The sequence below is a fragment of the Biomphalaria glabrata genome, chromosome 4, assembly GCF_947242115.1.
Source record: "Biomphalaria glabrata chromosome 4, xgBioGlab47.1, whole genome shotgun sequence".
In the NCBI taxonomy this organism is placed as follows: Eukaryota; Metazoa; Mollusca; class Gastropoda; family Planorbidae; genus Biomphalaria; species Biomphalaria glabrata.
Window position 1 is genome coordinate 30,776,667 of NC_074714.1, and position 6,817 is coordinate 30,783,483.

The window sequence follows — 6,817 nt, forward strand, 5'->3', positions numbered from 1 at the left end:
ACAAAACAGTTCACAAGAACACAGAACACAAACACACAAGCTGACCTAGAGACATTTTGACACACCGTACAAGTCTGTTCACAAGAACACAGAACACAAACACACAAGCTGACCTAGAGACATTTTGACACACCAGTACAAGTCTGTTCACAAGAACAAAGAACACAAACACACAAGCTGACCTAGAGACATTTTGACACACCAGTACAAGTCTGTTCACAAGAACACAGAACACAAACACACAAGAAACATCAAAACACAAAAACTTGGGAAGTGCAATGTATAACACTTGAAATTAAATTGAAAAGTTTTTTCTTGAAGCCCTGAATGAGAGAGATCATTGGACCTTTACAAACTATCAACTAGTTTGCAGTTCATAGCTTCTGATATTTATGTCTGAGTGAACCGTTTTGGGGGCCAATTATGAGTTTGTGTTTCCACACAAACTAACATTGTAAACGTTTTTGTTTTTGAAAAGGCAGCAAGGAAACTTTCTCTCAGATACGCCCTCCCCTCCCCAACTGGTACATAAAAGTAATTGGACCAGAATTACATATAGGCATCACAAAAGAGATACAAGATACAGAGAGTTACGCGCTCTTGGCAAGATGGCTGCTCCCTGTTTACTGTTATAAGAGATGAGTTAAATTTTTCGTTTTGTTGTATTAAAATCAAATCAAATTCATTAAAAAAGCTATTTAACTAATAAACTAATATCTTTAAATTATATATTTAACTTAATTCAGCATTTTTTTCATACTAATTAATTCAAATTAACAACTCTTAGCTTAGCCCTTAGGACTAGATCTAGAAATCTAGACCTAGTCAAGTCAGTCTAGTCTAGTTTTAGTGTTAGACTTAGACTTTAATTAAGGCTTTAGATCTACTAATCATCTACTAATACTACTAATAATAACTAATAGTAATATTCTATATAGTTAATTATACACGTAAATATATTGATCTAGAATTAGATCTAGTCTAGGTCCATATTTTGAATTTAATAAACCATTTCATTTGATTTAATTGTCATTGTAAATTAGCTTTCAATTTAGATTTAGACATAAATTAGGCATTGTAAACCTTAAACTAGATTTAGACTAGACCCCTTTAAAAACTAAAATCAACAACAGTCATCATGAAATTGCTCTGGCTATTTATCCTAATAATTACCAAATACATACTAGCTGAACACAGAACCAGATCTACCTTAGTCAACACTAAACTTAAAAAAGAAACAACAGTCATAATCAATCATCACACTTTAGATCAAAGCAACTTAAAAAATAACCTAACATACACATCCATAACACTAAAGAAGATTACCCATCACAAATGGAAGTTCTCAATCAGACACAGCAGAAATAAATACCTATCACTGTTAATATTAATAGCAGGAGATGTAGAGTCAAATCCAGGGCCTAGATCTAAAGATAGATGCAACATCTGCAAAAAAGTATGCACCATGAAACAGAAAGCCATTCAATGTGACACCTGCAATGAATGGTACCATGCATCATGTCTCCATATGAATACACCTGTGTATTATGCCTTAGGCAACAAAGATGCATCATGGCACTGTGTACCGTGTGGGTTACCTCAGTTTACATCAGGACTGTTTGATTCCTTTGATGCAGACACTTCTAACCCATACAACATCCTAAACACCATCCCAAACCAAACTCACCAACCACTAGCCAGATCCACTCCTGTTAAACCTAAATCTACTAAAATTAATACAACAGCCTCACTAAACAAACCTACTAAAGAAGTAACACCAAAATACCTTAAAACCTTAGTAATAAATTTTCAAAGCATTAGGAACAAAACAGCAGACTTAGAAATTTTATTAGAATGTGAGAAACCAGACATAATTGCAGGCACAGAAACTTGGCTACATCCTGAAATTTATAATGCAGAAATTTTCAATAGTAATTATGAAATTTTTAGAAAAGATAGGGCTGATAATCATGGAGGAGTTCTTTTAGCAATAAAAAACACTCTTATAGCAGAAGAAATTACCTTACCTAACTCAAAAAATATAGAATCAACATTTTGTAAAATTAATACCACCTCAACATCCCTAATAATAGGCAGCATTTACAGACCACCAAATTCTAGTTTAGAATACATGCAGGAACTATGTAATCAGATTACGACACTTAAAGAGACAAATAAAAATGCAGTTTTTTGGATTATGGGTGATTTCAACCTACCTGATATAAATTGGAAAACACTAACCATAGATAAACACCAAAACCTTAAGGACATAAATGAGCTTTTCATAGAAACTTTACACAACCTAAGTTTAGATCAAATCATTAAAAAGCCAACTAGATTAAACAACACATTAGATCTCTTCTTAACCAACAGACCTGGATTAGTAGTTGATTATGATATTATCCCTGGTCTATCAGACCATGAGATCATAAAAATACACAGTCAGATAAAAGCAGTAGCCAATACAAAACCCAAAAGAAAAATCTTACTCTGGAATAAATGTAACCTAACACAACTACACCAAGCTGCATTAAACTTTCAACAAACATTCTTATTAGAGAAAGACATTAACCAACCAGTCGATGACCTCTGGAATTTTATTAAAAACCATCTTAAAAGCATTATAGAAAATCAAATACCAACTAAATACACATCAAACAAAATAAATAAATGCTGGTTTAATAATAGACTAAAGAAGCTTTGTAAACAGAAGGAAAACCTATATAGAAAATTTAAAGAAACTAATGCAGAAAGAGTTTACAAAAAGTATATAAAAATTAAACACTTAACCCAAAAAGTAAGCAGACAGCTGCAGAGTGAATACATAAACAATGTAATATCTAAAGACAACAACAAAAACCTATGGTCATACATTAAGTCTAAGAAAATGGAAACAACAGGCGTAGCGCCATTAAAAGATGAACATAACATAATACATAATGATAATGAAACTAAAGCAAACATTCTAAACAAATACTTTGCATCAGCATTCTCAGCCCCAGGAGACAAAGACATATTACTGAATTTGAACCAAGTAGACAACATAGAAGATATAGTAGTACAAGAAAATGGAATTCAAAAACTATTAGCCAACACCAAACCAAATAAAGCTTCTGGACCTGATGGTATTCCAGCTAGATTACTCAAAGAACTAAGTAATGAGCTAGCGCCCCAGTGTTCAAAATACTCTTTCAGGCATCGCTTAACTAGGGCAGAGTACCAAAGGACTGGAAAGAAGCTAATGTCGCCCCCTAATTAAAAAAGGAGAAAAATCTGACCCAGGAAACTACAGACCAGTATCACTTACCAGCATCACATGTAAAATCCTAGAACACATAATATGTAGCAACATCATAAACCACTTAGACAAACATAATGTCCTCACACCATACCAACATGGCTTTAGGAAATATAGATCATGTGAAACACAACTAATAGGACTAATTGATGATTTTTCAAAAGGTTTAGATAATAGTGAACAAATAGATGCTATCTTACTAGATTTTTCTAAGGCTTTTGACAAAGTTCACCACCATAGTTTGCTTAAAAAATTAAAATATTTCGGCATTAATGGTCCACTGCATCAGTGGATTAAAGACTTTCTGATAGGGAGAGAACAAACTGTAATAATAAATGGCTCTAAATCAACACCGATAACAGTAAACTCAGGTGTACCTCAAGGAACAGTCTTGGGTCCACTACTATTTTTAATTTACATAAATGATTTACCAAATTGCATTAGTTCAGGAACAAAAGTCAGATTATTTGCAGACGATTGCATAATATATAGAACAATAAAAACAACACAAGACACAGATATTTTACAAAGAGAATTAGATGAATTACAGAAATGGGAATCAAATTGGAGCATGTCTTTCCACCCAGAAAAATGTCAGTTGTTAAGAGTAACAAAAAAACTAAAACAAATTAATTCCACTTATCTTATTCATGGCAAACCAGTAACACAGACTAAAAACGCAAAATACCTAGGTGTTATAATAAATGAAAAACTGTCATGGAATCCACATATTGATGAAACTACAAAAAAATCAAACAAAGCATTAGGATTTATTAAAAGAAATTTCTATAAATCAAATAAGAACATAAAACTAAAATGTTATTTAACCTTGGTTAGGCCAATAATAGAATATGCATCCTCTGTTTGGGACCCCTCAACTCAAGAAAACATTAAGAAACTAGAACAGACACAAAATAGAGCAGTGCGATTCATAACAAACGAATATTCACATTTGACTAGAGTAACACCTTTAGTAAAATCACTAAATTTAGAAAGCCTCCAGGACAGAAGGCTCAAAAGTAAAGTAGCAATCATACATAAAACACTGAACCATAATCTTCAAATACAAAAACAAAATTTAATAAAATACTCTGAAAGACACAAAGATAAAGGCACATTCCTCGTCCCATATGCTAGGACAAATTTGTACAAATACTCCTTCTTCCCTAGTGCTATTAGAGCATGGAATGGGTTGCCTGAGCTAGCCAGGAAAACCAGTGACTTGGCAGAATTTAAGTCATTGGTTAATATGCATGACTAAATGCATGACGCGTAGGACGTAATCATCTTCTTTTTTGAAGTAACGTCTGTATTATATAAGATAAGATAAGATAAGATGCCGATAGCAAAGACAAACAGACACAAAACTCTTTTGTTCCCCTGGCAATCAAATCATTCAATAGAAACTATCTGATATAAGCTTTTTGCATGTAAATTATGAGTGAGTATGGTGTGAATGTATATTTTGGTTTTCTATAATTATAATGTTTTTTGTTTGGTGTAATGCACAAATTATAAGACAAATTTCCTTATGGATAATAAAGATTATTATTTTTATCATAATATTCAGCAATGACATATAGGCCTAATATCTGGACTTAAAAAATTGCCCCATATTTCAAAAAGCTTAGGGCCTTGTCAAGTCTAAATACGTGACTGAACATGCCATAAGCATGAAAGTTGTGTTAAACAAAAACATTTAATACAAATATTTATTATTCTTAGTGTATATCTACTAAAATTAATAACATGATTGATTCAAAATAATTTATGCAATTTCAATATATAGGCTTTTTTTAAAAAGTATTTTATATATTTCACTTGTTTCTTAATCTGCAATTCCAGTTAGGATCTAATGCAATGAAAGGTAATTCATTATAACTAAAAAGAGATTATCTTCAAGTCCAAAGACTAAGGAAGATTGCAGAACGATTTGTGATTATGAAGACCCATCTATGGCCTATTTATTTAGTCACACTGATGTAGATAAGACATTATTCTTAGGTAAATTATTTTTTTTTTGTCTAGCCCTTTCTTGAGTGATAGTTATTATCTGCTTAAATATGGAGGGGGTGGGGGTTTATAGCCTAAATTTGAAAGCGTCTCTTTTTGGCAGCAGGTATCAGGAGAATACAGACATGTATAGATCTTTGGTACCAAAAAATGTGATTGCTCAGTAAATCAGAATTGAACAATCTGAATTGAAAAAAAACAAACAATTAATTTAAAACACCTGACTCAAGTATACAGGCTACAGGCTTGTTCTTTCATCTCTTTCAGATAGTTTAAACTAGTCATGCAGTGATTAGTGACAGTAGAGAAATGCTCTATATTTATGAGTTGTACTCAGTCATGCAGTGATTAGTGACAGTAGAGAAATGCTCTATATTTATGAGTTGTACTCAGTCATGCAGTGATTAGTGACAGTAGAGAAATGCTCTATATTTATGAGTTGTACTCAGTCATGCAGTGATTAGTGACAGTAGAGAAATGCTCTATATTTATGAGTTGTACTCAGTCATGCAGTGATTAGTGACAGTAGAGAAATGCTCTATATTTATGAGTTGTACTCAGTCATGCAGTGATTAGTGACAGTAGAGAAATGCTCTATATTTATGAGTTGTACTCAGTCATGCAGTGATTAGTGACAGTAGAGAAATGCTCTATATTTATGAGTTGTACTCAGTCATGCAGTGATTAGTGACAGTAGAGAAATGCTCTATATTTATGAGTTGTACTCAGTCATGCAGTGATTAGTGACAGTAGAGAAATGCTCTATATTTATGAGTTGTACTCAGTCATGCAGTGATTAGTGACAGTAGAGAAATGCTCTATATTTATGAGTTGTACTCAGTCATCTCTAAATATCAGTTTTTTGTTGACAATAAATTACCAAATATATATATATATATATATATTCTTCTAGCTAGATTACTAAAAGAACTAAGCAACAAGTTTATGTTCAAAATGATAATCATTTAGATTATAATTTAGAATTAGACTTCTAAGAAGATGCATAAAATTTTCTTGAACATTAAATCAATATATACAATGCCTTAATGGCTTACATTCGGAAATTTCTGAAAGCAATAGTCATTGCAATAATGCGATAGTCCTTTCAAAACCCATGGATCTTGAGTAGACCGACATGTCTTTCTACCCAGAAAAATGTCAGTTGTTAAGAGTAACAAAAAAACTAAAACAAATTAATTCCACTTATCTTATTCATGGCAAACCAGTAACACAGACTAAAAACCCAAAATACCTAGGTGTTATAATAAATGAAAAACTGTCATGGAATCCACATATTGATGAAACTACAAAAAAATCAAACAAAGCATTAGGATTTATTAAAAGAAATTTCTATAAATCAAATAAGAACATAAAACTAAAATGTTATTTAACCTTGGTTAGGCCAATAATAGAATATGCATCCTCTGTTTGGGACCCCTCAACTCAAGAAAACATTAAGAAACTAGAACAGACACAAAATAGAGCAGTGCGATTCATAACAAACGA